Source organism: Chrysochloris asiatica, unplaced genomic scaffold, assembly GCF_000296735.1.
Source record: "Chrysochloris asiatica unplaced genomic scaffold, ChrAsi1.0 scaffold00023, whole genome shotgun sequence".
NCBI lineage: Eukaryota > Metazoa > Chordata > Mammalia > Afrosoricida > Chrysochloridae > Chrysochloris > Chrysochloris asiatica.
The window spans coordinates 1951037-1965659 of NW_006408541.1; positions in this window are offsets into that span (position 1 = coordinate 1951037).

A 14623-nucleotide genomic window follows, 5' to 3' on the forward strand; every position below is an offset into this window, starting at 1 on the left:
CCATGTTTTGCCCACCCCACAGAATGAATCTCTCCACACTACCGTGGAAACTCTTGGGTCTTCCTTGTGTCCATTCTTTCTCCTCCTGGTCAGCTAGTAGGGGCTGGATTCCTGGTCCCCATCTTGGCTCCTGGCACCTAAATGGTGTTCAATAAATGTTTGATGAGTGAATGAAATAATGTAATAAAGAATTTGAGGGGGTGGAGCTGGGAAAGAGACTGTTTTCCATCCTTAGAACCTGTCCCCAAGTACCCAGAAGACCACATTTGCATACAAATAATTGATATTCTAATTACAAATCATTCATATTGATTTATTAAGCAGATCCCCCAAGGATCTCTGGAAGATAATTAGATTCCACGTTCCTTAGGGCTAAGGATGGTATATTTACCTCCTTGTTCCCCCTTGGCAGTATGAGGCAGAACTACCCAATAAATGTTTGATAAGGCAACGAATGAGTGTGGTCTTAATTGTGGGGAGAGTGGATAGGGTCCCCACAGATCATTTTCAAGGCATCGGGGTGGGGATGGAATACATTTGTGTGTGTATGTGTGTGCGTATAAAATTTGCAGGCTCCTCTTCTCCCCAAGTCTGATAATTCTCCATCACACGAACTCCATGCATGGAGCAGAGATTCACAGAAGGACACCGTGGCTAAACAGACACAAAGGACAGCAGCCCCCAGCCCCTCTGGTGCAGCCAGGAGATGAAGCAAAACAAGACAATCCCAAGTGACCCTGTCCTCACTCCATCACTGTCTCGTCCCAAGTCATCTCAAACAAAAAGAATTCATAAAAACATTATGTAACCTGTAAGTAAAAGTGTGGTTAGGAAACTTTCGTTATTTTCATTGATGTTCTTACCCTGTGAACGTAGCTCTGAAACAGCCCCCCGCCGTCCTGAGAGGTCAGCGACCCCAGGTCCTCCTAGTATAGAAATGATAGGGCTGCCACTGGTTGCAGCATCAGAAGAGAAGTCTCTTGACAAAGGTTAGAACCTTTGGAGTAGAGGCTGGGGCAGTGTGGGAGCCTGAGAGGAGGTAGGGGCAAGGGCAGGCATTTCCAAAGGAGTTTGGTTATCCAGTTTCAATGCTTCTGCCCCCACTCCCTGGGAAGCTTTAGGCCCTGGATTCTCAAGTGACTTTCACAATGTGATTTTCGAGCTGGGGCAGGAAAACCACCAAGGAGGAGTCAAAATATGTAAAGTAAATGCAGCATGCTCTGGAAATCCAAATGGTGGCAGTTGGTTCTGTCATTTGACTTTGGGGAAAAGGGATTCACGCTATTCCTCAGTCCAGGGCAGAGAGAGCTGGGGAAATGGGTGGGTGGGCTTAGGTGCTGGTGGCTTACCAGCTGTGTCAGAACTCACTGGGAACACACTTATCAGTGAATACCTTGGGTTCATTGTTATCACAACCAGGGAGACCCCGTGCCTAGGAGGGGATGGATATTTAGCTACAGGGTGTTAGACTGTCACTAGGATTTGGACTGAGGTAGGTGATTTGGGGTAAGGTTAAGGACAGGGGGTCTTGCTGTGAATTATATACTGCCTAGATGCAGGATACTCTAGCATTAGGCATCTAAGGAGAGGGGGACCCCACCTGCCATCAGTCTCTCTTCCTGTGGTGACTTTCCTGTTGCTGGAAGCATTGTCACCGGTCTTTCAAACACCAACCCATGGTGGGCAGGTTTCAGCAGAGTTCCCAGACTAAGGCAGAGTAGGAAGAGGAGCCCGGGGGACTACTTCTAGAAGTCACCCAATGAAGACTATGGTCCCCGTGGCGGCGCACGGTGTCAGCAGGACTTAGAGCTGACGAGCAGCCAGCAGTCTGTGGGCAGGCTCTCAGGAGAGGTGATGTCTGGTCACTTGGGGTGAAGGTGAAGGCTGGATAATATTTTTGTCTCCACTCACACTCAACTGTGGGGTGGTCTTGACTAATGTGGGTGTCCTGTGACATTTTCTGTTCAACAGGCGAGAGAATACCCCCCACCCTGTGGATAGTACCAGGCCAGTTTCTGGGTGTCAAGGGACCACTCTTGCCTTCCTCATGGTCTGTGCCTTAGTTTTCCTGTCCTTAAGATGGACAACATATACATTTTGGAGGATTCAGTAAGGGAATTCAAGTAAAGTGCTTAGCACTGTGGACCTGGCGCATGATGGAACCTCAGTGAAATACAAGGTAGTGGAGTCTCAAGGAGCCCTAGTGGTACCACGCACGGTTAAAGCACTTGGATGCCAACCAAAAGGTCAGTAGTCCAAACCATCAGCTGCTCTGTGGGAGAACGACGTGGCAGACTGTCTATGAGAATGACGTGGCAGACTGACTCTGACCTATTGGGCCACTGTGAGTCAGTCAACCTGAGGGCCAAGGGTTTGGTTTTTTTTGCTGAGTGGAATTTCATTACCTTCTCAGAGACGTCCAGCCTTTGCCCTCGGCTACTGGGAGGCGTTCTCTGTTGTTGCTGTTAAGTGTCATCGAGTTGGTTTCAACTCACAGCAACCCTGTATAGGGTTTCCATGGAGCAGCTGTTGGGTTTGAACTGCCGACTTTGAGGTGCAATGTATTATCCTACAGCGCCACACCAGGACTCCTTTGTTGTTAGTGGTGGTCAAGTTGGCCCGACTCATGGTGATTCACATACTTCCTGGGTGTCTAGCATCTGTCTGTCTGTGGAGGTTTGCGTGTTATTAGGATGCTGAGCTGTCTTCCATGGAGTTTACAGAAGAAAATGGATTAGGAAGAAAGACCTGGAAATCTCCTTCTGAAAATCAGCCAACAATGGTTGGATCCTCAACCAATCACGAGGACAGCATAGGACGCAGGCAGCATTTTGCTCCCTTATGTGTGGGTTGACCGTGAGCCAGGGGCTGTTTCCATGGTGTCTGACAATAAGAAGAGGAAATGGAAACCTGTAGTGAACACTAGTGCCCTTTGCTTCCTGCTGGAAGGCTCCACAAAGATCATGCTCCACCCCACCCCTCTCAGAAGACCCATTTCTCCTGGGGGCTGTGCCAAGATCTGGAGTGTGGTAACCTTGCTGCTGCCAGTCAATCCCATGTGACAGGATAGAACTGCTCCAAAAGGCTTTGCCAGATCATTCTCCTGCAGCACCACTGGGTGGGTTACAACGGCTTTAACCACATACCAGTACGGGTGTTTTGTTTCATTTTGCTTTATATATAACATTCTTATATAAAATAAAGACCAGCTTTTATACTTTTTAAGGCTGTAATGAAGAAACAGGAGTTTCTAAGTGATACAAACGGTTAAGCACTGGGTTAACAGCTATTGACTGAAAGGTTGGTGGTTCAAAGCCACCCCAAACGAAGGAGAAATATGGCATCTGCTTCTGAAAGCTGACAGCCACAGGGAATCCTACGTAGTGCAGTTCAGTTCTAACAAACTGGGGTTGCCACAAACCTCAAGCAACTTGATGGCAACTAGTAAGCCCGGTGTGGTGCTGAAGACTAGGCACTGAAGTGCTAACCACAAGGTTGGCAGTTCAAAACCACTGGCTGCTCTGAGAGACAAAGTTGGGGCTTTTTGCTCCTGAAAAGATTTACAGCCTCGGAAACCCTTTACAGGGTCAACACGAGTCGGAATCAACTTGGTGGCATTGAGTTTGGTTTGGTCAGTTAATAAACAATATAGCAGTCCCAAATGGGTCCCAAGGAGAAAAGATGGAAGCTCTCGTGTGTGTTTGCTGCAGGGTCAGGCTAACAGTGCACTTCACATGTTAACTATGGGTGTGGTGAATCAGTGACTCACATTACTTGGGAGCCTGCTACAGTTGCTAGTCATAGTTTATGTTGTTAGGTGATGCACATAAAATCTGCGTCACCATTTAGCAAATAAAATCACAGACAGGCTCATAAAGGAAGTTAACCCCATTCATGAATTCAGCTGAATATGAAAGGTTTTCTTCAGTCTGGCTTTGGAGCTTTTGGTAAAAAATGAACCCCAACACCCAGAGATCAGAAAATGTGATGGTGCCCGGCTACTGTGACCGACCCTTCTGATCAAGAACCCCATCGATGGGTCCTGACAAAATGGGAGAAAAATATGGAGCAGAACTAAAATTCTAAAAAAGTCTGGACTACCCGGACCTGTTGAGACTCGAGAGCTTTCCTGAGATATTCCATGAATCAAGAATTGAACTATCGTCTGAGGACACCTTGTAACGAAAGAACAGATTGGTTAATAAAATAAAGAATATCACCTGTGAGTACTGAGGCTTTCAAAAAATCATCTCTATGAGACCAAATGGTCTACAATGAACTTTAAAGCAAAGATGAGAAGGTTTGGGTGCAGGGGAAACTGTAGTATTGGAACCAGAAGCATGGGAAATAATATGAACTTGGACACATTGTGAAACAATGTAACCAACGTCACTACACAATCTGTGCAGAAATTGTTCAATGGAAGCTTAGTTGGCTATGTAAACTTTCACTGAAAACACATTCAAATATTGTTTAAAAAACAACAGCAATTGAGTGCTGACTTGTTCATTTCAGAGGCAATTCCAAGTAAATAGCATTTCATTCCACTTCTTGAACTGTTCATGATTTCTGCATCACCAAAATTGGCGCAACACTTGGACTGTCTGTAAGAGTTCTCCCTCAAAGCAGACATGTCTTTTTGGGGAAAGTTAATACATAGTCGCTATGGGTCGGACCCGACTCGATGGCACTTAACAACAACAACAACAACAATACATAGACAGATATTGGTATTGGACTCCTACTCATGGTCGCCCAACGTACTGTGGAGTAGAACCACAGAGTTCTCTGTAATCTTTTACAGAAGTTCACCAGGCCAGTTTTTCAAGTTGCTCCTGGTTGGGTTTGAACCTCCAACCTTTTGGAGAGCAGTTGAGATCAAACTGTTGGTGCCACCTGATATATACAACCATCATCTTTATGGGCAAGGGTTCACAGGTTATAAGCAAGATCCTTTCCTAAGTGTGCCTTAAAGTTGAGCTTCTAGGTAGGTTGGAACAGGTGCATATAGTTAATGAGCCTGATTTTAGCGCAGGAAAGGAGCCCTGGTGGGGCTCTAGGGTAAGTGCTGGACTTCTAACTGAAAGGTCAGCGGTTCAAATACACCAGCTTCTCCAAGGTTGAAAGATGACGCTTTCTGCTCTCATAAAGATTTACAGCCTCGGAAATCCTATACAGGGTCGCCATGAGTCAGAACCGACTTCATGGCAGTAGGTTTGGGTTAGTGTAGAAAGAGAGTCCAGGGGGCCCAATGGTTAAGAACCCAGCTGCTAATTGAAAGGTCAGTGGTTCCAACCCACTGGCCACTCCACAGAAGAACAATGTGGCAGTCTGCTTCTGTAGAGAAGACAGCCTTGGAGACCCTCTGTGGCAACTATGCTCTCGTCTCTACGGTCTCTATGAGTGTTGGTTACGTACAAGAAAAGGTTTCAAACCTTTTCAATGATTTGAAAGCTGTACGTGGAAAAAGTGAACTGTGATAAAGAATTTGTTGTGAGTGGAGTTAGTTCAGTAGTCAGAGTCTAGGGCAAATTGGAAGACAACTATCTGGCCGACTGATTAGAAAGAGATCCATATTTGTGCCCATTCCAAAGAGAGGTGACCCAACGGAATGCGGAAATCATCGGACAATCTCTGATATCTCAAGCAAGTAAGTTTTGCTAAAGGTAATACAGAAACGGCTACAATCATACATTGACAGAGAACTTCCAGAGGTTCAAGCTGGATTCAGAAGAGGCCAGGGAACGAGAGATATCATTGCTGATGTCCGGTGGATCTTGGCTGAAAGCAGAGAATATCAGAAAGATGTTTACCTGTGCTTTATTGACTACACAAAGGCTTTTGATTGTGTGGATCATGACAAGCTATGGACAACATTGCGAAGTATGAGTATTCCGGAACACTTAATTGTGCTCATGAGGAATCTGTACCTGGACCAAGAGGCAGTTGTTCGAACAGAGCATGGGAACACTGAATGTTTTAAAATTGGGAAAGGTGTGCGACAAGGTTGTGTTCTTTCACCATACTTATTCAACCTGTATGCTGAGCAAATAATATGAGAATCTGGGTTCTATGAAGAAAAACATGGCGTCAGGATTGGAGGAAGACTCATTAACAACCTGCAATATGCAGATGATACAACCTTGCTTGCTGAAAGTGAAGAGGACTTGAAACATTTACTGATGAAGATCAAAGAGCACAGCCTTCAGTATGGGTTGCATCTCAATGTCAGAAAAACAAAAATCCTCACCAATGGACCAATAAACAACATTCTTATTAACGGAGAAAAGATTGACGTTGTCAAGGACTTCATTCTTCTTGGATCAACTATCAACACTCGTGGAAGCAGCAGTCAAGAGATCAGACGACGTATTGCATTAGGCAAATCTGCTGCACAGGAACTTTTTAAAGTGTTGAAGAACAGAGATGTCAGCTTGAGGACTAAGGTGCACCTGACCCAAGCCATGGTATTTTCAATAACCTCATATGGATGTGAATAAGGAAGACCGTAGAAGAATTGATGCCTTTGAGTTATGGTGTTGGAGGAGAATACTGAAAGTGCCATGGGCTGCCAAAAGAACCAACAGATGTATTTTGGAAGAAGTGCAGCCAGAATGCTCCTTGGAGGCCAGGATGGCTAAGCTTCGTCTCTCATACTTTGGACATATTGTCAGGAGAGAACAGTCGCTGGAGAAGGATGTCATGCTGGGTAAGATGGAGGGTCAGAGAAAAAGAGGAAGACCCCCAACGAGATGGATCAGCCAGGTGGCATCATTGATGGTGTCAAATGTGGCAGCGGTGGTGGGGTTGGCCCAGGATTGGACATTGTTTTGTTCTGCTGTGCATGGGGTCGCTATGAGTCGGTTCCGACTCAATGGCACCTGACAACAACAACAACAACAACAACAAAGGGAAAGTATATACTCAATGTTCAATCATCCAAAATAAAAAATGTAACATTTACCTAAGGACACAGTTGAGAAGGGATGGGAATGTGGGTGGAAAGGAAATAGGAACTTGCAAGGAGGAAGCTGGATCACTGTTGTTACATGGAGGAGCTTGCAATCACTGAGATGAAACAAAGTACCTGATTTGTTGAATGCAAAACTGAATATCTTGTCCTTAAACCTTCACCAATTCACAATAAAATGTTAAATAATAAATAAAAACAAAGGGCAAGTATGATTTGCCTGTAAATTGGATGTTCACATTCTAGGAGTCCTGGTGTGGCGCTGTGGACTAATGCATTAGACTGCAAAGTTGTTTCAACTGGAAGGTCGGCGGTTCAAGCTCACTAGCAGCTCCTTGGAAACCCTACACAGGGTCCCTGTGGGTCAGAATCAACTTGACGGCACTTCACAACAATTCTGGGAATTGACAGTACTTTCTGTAAGAAACTTCACACTTTCGTGTCAACATCCACAAGGTCTGTAAATAAGACATTTATAAAAACTATCATGACACCCCATCTCCTATTACATTCTGGAGATTTGTTTGGGGAGAACTTAAACAACAAGGAGTCCTGGTGGCGCAGTTATTAAGCACATGGATACTAACCAAAAAGTCAGCAGTTCGAACTCACCAGCTGCTCTTCGAGAGGAAGATGGGACAGTGGGCTTCTGTACTGATGACAGCGTAGGAAACCCCCACATACAGTTCCTCCCTGTTATCTGGGGTTGCTGAGTCAGAATGGATTTGACAGCACACACCAAGAATTTGAGAAACAGGGAAGGAAACCTGGAGGGATCCTACTTCCCGAATACAAGATTATCACCTTTGAAATCAAAAAATTAATTCAACCACACCATTCTTGGAGACACATCTTCTAAGTTGCTGCCCTGGGTCTGAACAATGATCTGGCTTCACAGTAGTAACTCACTCTGTTGGTGCAGAGTGAATTATCTGAACATGCAGCAGACGAGGCTCCTTTGCCCCTGAAACTATGATGGGTTCTCATTGATATGCAAAGATGACCCCATGGGACCCCCATCTCTTGAGCAGCTGACTAGCATTCTAATGTGGGTGAGACCACCAGGAGCAGCTTCTGGGCCATGATACTGTGCATTAACCTCCAATTTGCATTTATGACCTCAGTTTCCTTCTTAAAAATGCCCTTTTTCTAATAGAGTGGCATCCTTGTTGTTTTCCCATTACAGTGTTCCCAGATGCTGTTTAACAAGGGCCTGATTCCACATTCTACGCTGAAGATTCATCATGAGAACTTGGACCCCTTGTTCTTTTACCCACTTCTTTTCATAGTAGTTTCTAAGGTTATACAATGTTCATGAGAATTTCTTCAAAGGTGGTCTCTGGATTCCCACATGGGTTTCCTGGAAAATGCCAAGAGGATGTACTGAAAATGAAAAATCGAAATAATTCAAATCATAATGAACACACTGATTCATTATGACAAGATGTCCAATGTTAAACTGACTCTGTTTAACAAGCTCTGCTAGTAACCCCTCAGAATTGGTCAAAAGAGGTAACTTAATGCCAGAAGCCGGGTGGTTGGAAGCCACCCAGAGGCAGCTTGGGAAACAGATCTGATGACCAGCAGCGTCTGCAAATGAAAACCCACCACAGAGCAGGTCTTCTCTACACACACAGGGTTGCCATGAGTCAGAATCAACGTGATGGCAACTGAGAACATGTTTTGGGTAGATAAGTCTCAAGGGGGTCCTGGTATGGCACTGCAGGATAGTCACCGGACTGCTAACCGCATGGCTGGAGGTTCAAACTCACCAGCCACTCCTTGGCAACTCTATACAGGATCACTATGAATTGAAACTGACTACATGGTGTGCGCTATGGGTTAATGCGTCAGATTGCAAAGCTGTTTGAACTGCAAAGTTGGTGGTTCAAGCTCACTAGTGCTCCTTGGAAACCCCGTACAGAGTCGCTATGGGTTGGAACCGACTCGACAGCACTTAACAACAATAACTTGACACTTAAAGCAAGTATAGAAGGATTTAGCTGTCTGGCTTGCCAACCAATGTGTTAAGTATTGTCCAGTTGGTTCCGACTTATTAGAGACCCTGCAGAGATTTCCAAAGAATGGCTGGTGGGTTTGAACTGCTGACTTAGTGTTAGCAGTCCAGTGCTTATCCTACAGTACTGTACCAGGACTCCTGCCAAACAATACTGACAGTAAAAGGAGACTCCTGCTGTAGGCGAGTTTCATTATAAAACTTTTAAAGGCTCTCCATGTTGTTTTCTAATTTGCTCTCTCAATGGAAATCTGGTTGTTAAATGCTAACGGGGAAAAATATCTGCAATAAGCTCTGAGGTAGTTTCAAAACCTGGATCTATAATTTAGTTCTTATATGCTCGAAGGCAAGCAGCCAATTGCTTGTGGAAAAAACAAAGTTGTTCTGTGTCTGCATGTAAAACACATCCCTGTTTGTTTTGGGTGTGCGCGAATTTATTTCACACTCACTTTCTTGGCATCGAAAAGTCAAACAGGCTTTCTCAGAATGACAATTTTGACAGGGTAGGGATTCATACTATCCTCCCTCTTTAACGTATCTTTACTTATACCTCCTCTTTCTTCTAAGAGGATTTAGGGCAGATTAAAAAGATATGTCAAATAAAAAACACAAAACACAAACTCTCTGCGTTTGTGTTGATTTCAATTCAAGGCCACCTGATTTGCTACAGAGTAGGGCTATTCTTCTGTTTTCATAATTTACTTTTGTTCATTGTTAGGAACATACACACTTTCTACACGAACCATTTCGTGAGAATGACGACATTCTTTGAATTGTACAATCGTTGTCGCCCCTGTGTTCTGTGGTTTTCCTCCACCTTTAATAGACGCTCACCGGCCCGCTGAGGGTTCCTATTGAAACTTTTGAGCTGCTGTGGTCAATTTGATCCCAGAGATAGTCCTAAAGAAGCAATGACCAAGGCTACTTGAGCTACTTGTTTGGTTTTAAGAAGACTTCAGGGAATATTTTGGATTTAAGGTTTAAGATGATCTTAGGGCAATAGTTTTGGCGATTCATCCGTCCTCCATGACTCCAGAAAGTCTGGATTTCATGAGCATTTGAAATTTTGTTAAGTGCTGTCAAGTTAGTTCTGACTCAGTGTGAACCTGCATAGGGTTTCCAAGGAGTGGCTGGTGAGTTTGAACTGCCAACCTTGTAATTAGCAGGCCAGTGCGTATCCAATATTATCACACCAGTCTATAGTTGTTAAGGAGCTCTGGCAGCGTAGTGGTTGCGAACCGGAAGGTCAGCAGTTCGAAACTACCAGCTGCTCCGTGGGAGAAAGATGAGGCGATCTGCTCCCGTAAAGATTTACAGCCTCGGAAACCCTATTCAGGGTCGCTATGGATTGAAACCCGACTCGACGGCACTTAACAACAACAACTATAGTTGTTAAGTGATGTCGAGTCGGTTCCGACCCATAGTGACCCTGTGTATAGGGTTTCTGAAGAGCAGCTGGTGAACTTGAACCACTGACCTTGCAGTTCAAACAGCTTTGCAGTCTGATGGGGGTCCCAAATCCATTTTTTAAAAAAAATATGTTTTATTGTGAATTATGTGCTAGTTTACTTGGGAGAATATCAGTCTTACCCAAATCCATTTTGAGTCTTAAGGTAAGTTCAGAGACTTCATTCTGACCACTAAGTGGCAATGTGAAAAACTTTGCCCTCAGGCAGCATTCATTTGAAAGTGAATGATGATGATGATGATGTTGGGCTGCTAACTACAAGATCAGCAGTTCAAATCCACCAGCTGCCCCAAGGGAGAAAGATTAAGCGTTCTGCTCTTGTAAAGATTTACAGCCTCAGACACCCTACATTGAGTTGCTATGAGACGTTGTTGTTGTTAGGTGCCATCGAGTCGGTACTGACTTATAGTGACCCTATGCACAATAGATTGAAACACTGCCTGGTCCTGGGCCAACCTCATAATTGTTGCCATGCTTGAGCCCATTGATGCTGCCACTGTGCCAATCCATCTCGCTGGGGGTCTTCCTCGTTTTCTCTGACCCTCCACTTTACCAAACATGAGATCCTCTTCAGAGACTGGTCCCTCCTGACAACCAGCTCACTAATGCCTAGGATATTGATGTTTATGTGTTCCATTTCATTTTTGATAATTTCCAATTTTCCTAGATTTGTACTTCGTACATTTCATGCTACAATTATTAATGGATGTTTACAGCTATTTGTCTTCATTTTGAGTTATGGCCCATCAGCAAATGAAGGTCCCGCAGGCTTTACTCCCATGGGCTTCACTCCACTTCATCTCGGTCAGCTCTACTTTGAGGAGGCAGCTCTTCCCCAGTCGCATTTTGAGTGCCTTCTAACCTGGGGGGCTCATTTTTCAGCACTATATCTGACAGTGTTTCTCTGCTATTCATAAGGTTGTCAGTGACTAAATATTTGGAAGTAGTTCATCACTCTTTCTTCCTAGTCTGTCTTCGTCTGGAAGCTCATCTGAAACCTGTCCACTGTGGGTGACCCTGGTGGTACTTAAAATACCCGTGGCATAGCTTCCAGAATCACAGCAACTCACAAGCCACCACAGTGCGACAAACTGACAGACGAGTGGTGGTGCTGTGAGGTAGAACTGAGTTACCACCAACAGAAGCCAGCACAGGGAGGGGCACTCTCTCTTTCAAGGACTTGCTTTGTTGTCATAGCAACCCTAAACAGGGTTTCCGAGGCTGTCAATCTTTATGGGAGCAGAAAGCCTCACCTTTCTCCCATGGAGCCGCTGGTAGTTTCTAACTGCTGACCTTGTGGTTTACAGCCCGATTTGTTACCACTACGCTACCATAGCTCCTTCTTGGTGTGTCCTTAATAGAAAGTGGTCATGAGTCATCCTCCAACCAGACCAGATGTCCTAGAACCAATCCTGTGAACTTTTCTAAAATCTACAGTTGTTGTGTGCCATTGAGTCGGTTCTGACTCAGTGACCTTGTAAAGGGTTTCCGAGAGCAGCTGGTGGGTTTGAACTGCCGTCCTGTCAGTTATCAGTCCAGTGCTTATTCCACAGTATCCGAATCAAGTATCCCATCCCTTTCCTGCTTCAGTAGCCCTGATGAGTTGACCTGATGCCTATCATGATTTTGGGATAAATCTCCTTTGGTTTCTGTACCACGTGGCTGTGACCATTTTGGACACAGTATGATCTCATGCTGATGCTCTCACGCATATGAACGACGTGTCCTATTTAGGACTTAATTGAGGGGTGCCTGTAAAAGATATTTGCATGTAGGGCATTTTCTTCCTCCTAGAAAAGTATACTACAAACACACACATTACATGTACTCTAGTTTCTCCAAATGCACTTGTACTATACATCCATGTTTGCTGCTGGCGGTGGTGGTCCTGAGAGTCAATTCTGACTCAGAGAAGCCCTATGCAGAGTTACTCCACAGGGCTTTTTAGGCTGTAATCCTGGTGTGGTGCTGTAGAATCTGCACTGGACTGTGAACCACAAGGTCGGCAGTTCAAATCCACCAGTTGCTCTTTGGAAACTATATATAGAGTTGCTATGAGTCAGAACCAACTCGACAGCACTTAACAACAACGATCTTCGTAGGATAGGCACTGGACTTCCAACTGTAAGATCGGCAGTTCAAACTCACTAGCTGCTCATAGGAAACTGGAAACAAGGTTGCTGCGAGTTGGCATTGACCCGAAGGCACGTACCAACTATTTCACAGGAGTTCTCCAGGTTCTTTGTCACAAAACCACTGGGTGGGCTTGAACCAACCTTCGGGTAGTTGCTGAGTGCCTTACTGTTGCAACACCAGGATTCCTTACACACAAGTGTTATTGTTGTTGTGAAGTGCCGTCAAGTCGATTCTCACCCATAGCAACCCTGTATAGGGTTTCCAAGGAGCAGCTGGTGAGCTTGAACCACCAACCTTGCAGTTCAAACAACTTTGCAGTGTGACGCATTAGCCAACAGCGCCACACCAGGACTCCTTAAACACATACATGGTTATGTGCTGTGGAGTTGGTTCCAACCCATAGCAACCTTGTACAGGGTTTCCGAAGCTGTAAATCTTTACAGGAGCAGAAAGCCTCATCTTTTTCCTGCGGAACAGCTGGTAGTTTCGATCTGATGACCTTGCGGTTCACAGCCCAATTCGTAACCACTACGCTACCAGAGCTCCTTACACACACATGTATATATATGTATGACAGTCCCTTTTCATTCACCTATATCACGTGCACATCTTTTCACGCTAATTCGTATGAGTTTGTTTTGTTCTTATTTATGAAATTATACACAAGGCTAGACTTCCGGTGTGGCACTGTAGGATCAGCACTGGACTGCGAACCACAAGGTCAGCAGTTCAAATCCACCAGCTGCTCCCCGGAAACTCTCTCCAGGGTCGCTATGAGTCAGATCTGAGTCCCTGGCACTCACCACCACACAAGGCTGCAGGAAGCATCTTTGGATATGCATGCTCTACGGTACCTCTGGTATCTCCGCAGGGCCAGTAAGTAATGTGCTCTAAGGTAAAGAGTGCCTTCAGAATGGGACTTTATCAAAGTCCTCACTTCCCTGAGCTCGTATAAAGGACTATTGCTGCCTTTTCAGTGTATTTGGATCTGTTTTTTATGTGTGTAATTTGTTAATTTAGTGGCTTTATTTTCTTTTCCGTGAATTGTCTTTTCATGTAATTGTTGTGAAGTGCCCTCCAGTTGGTTTGATCCTGTACAGGGTTTATGAGGAGCAGCTGGTGGGTTTGAACTGCCGACCAGTGCTGATCTTACAATGCCACACCAAGAGTCCTATCATGTAATGTTAAGTGCTGTCGAGTCGGTTCGGACTCGTAGAAATGCTGACAGGGTTTCTGAGGAGCAGCTGGTGAATTTGAACTGTTGACCTTCTGGTTCAAACCGACCTTGCAGCCCAGTGGATTAAACCACAGCACTGTACCAGGGCTCCTTTCATGTAACAGGTCCTTTTATTTTCCTTTTTCAGGGTGTTTTGTCGTTGGTGTTGTGACTCAGAGTGACCCTGTATAGGGTTTCCAAGGATAGGTTTTGTAGACATTCGTAAGTACCGAATGTTTCCCCCCAGTTTGATTCATCGTTCAATTTCGTTGATGGTCTTAGTTGGATGTGATCGTATCTTTTAAATTCGTAAGTAGCTTGTTTTGCCAATCTTTTCCTGTTTGACCTCTTTGCCTCCTCTTAACACAGCAGCTGCAGCAACTGATACCACAAAATGGTGACAGGAAGAAAAACCAATGATTTGGAGATAAGGGCGGTGATTCAAACCTACCAGCTGCTCCTCAGAAACCTTATTCAGGGTCACTAAGAGTCAGAACTGACTCGAGGGCACTTAACAAGGGCGTCGAAGCAAGGTTTAATGTCTATCTGAAATACAGGAGGCAGAGGAAGGCCAAGACTATCTCTTCTCCTGAGGAGAGAGGGCATAGAGAGATCAGAGGACTTTCAGAAACTTCATTGTTTTTCTCATCTCAAATTGTGCTAATTTCTTCAGGAACTTTACTCCTTAATACTAATACTCCTTAATCAGGGTGGGTGTTAACCACTGATTGAAACTAAAGGAACATTCAGACCAAGTTTAACACGGATGACTTCTTTCCTTACAAGATGGGAGTTGTGACTTCACAATCCTTTCAA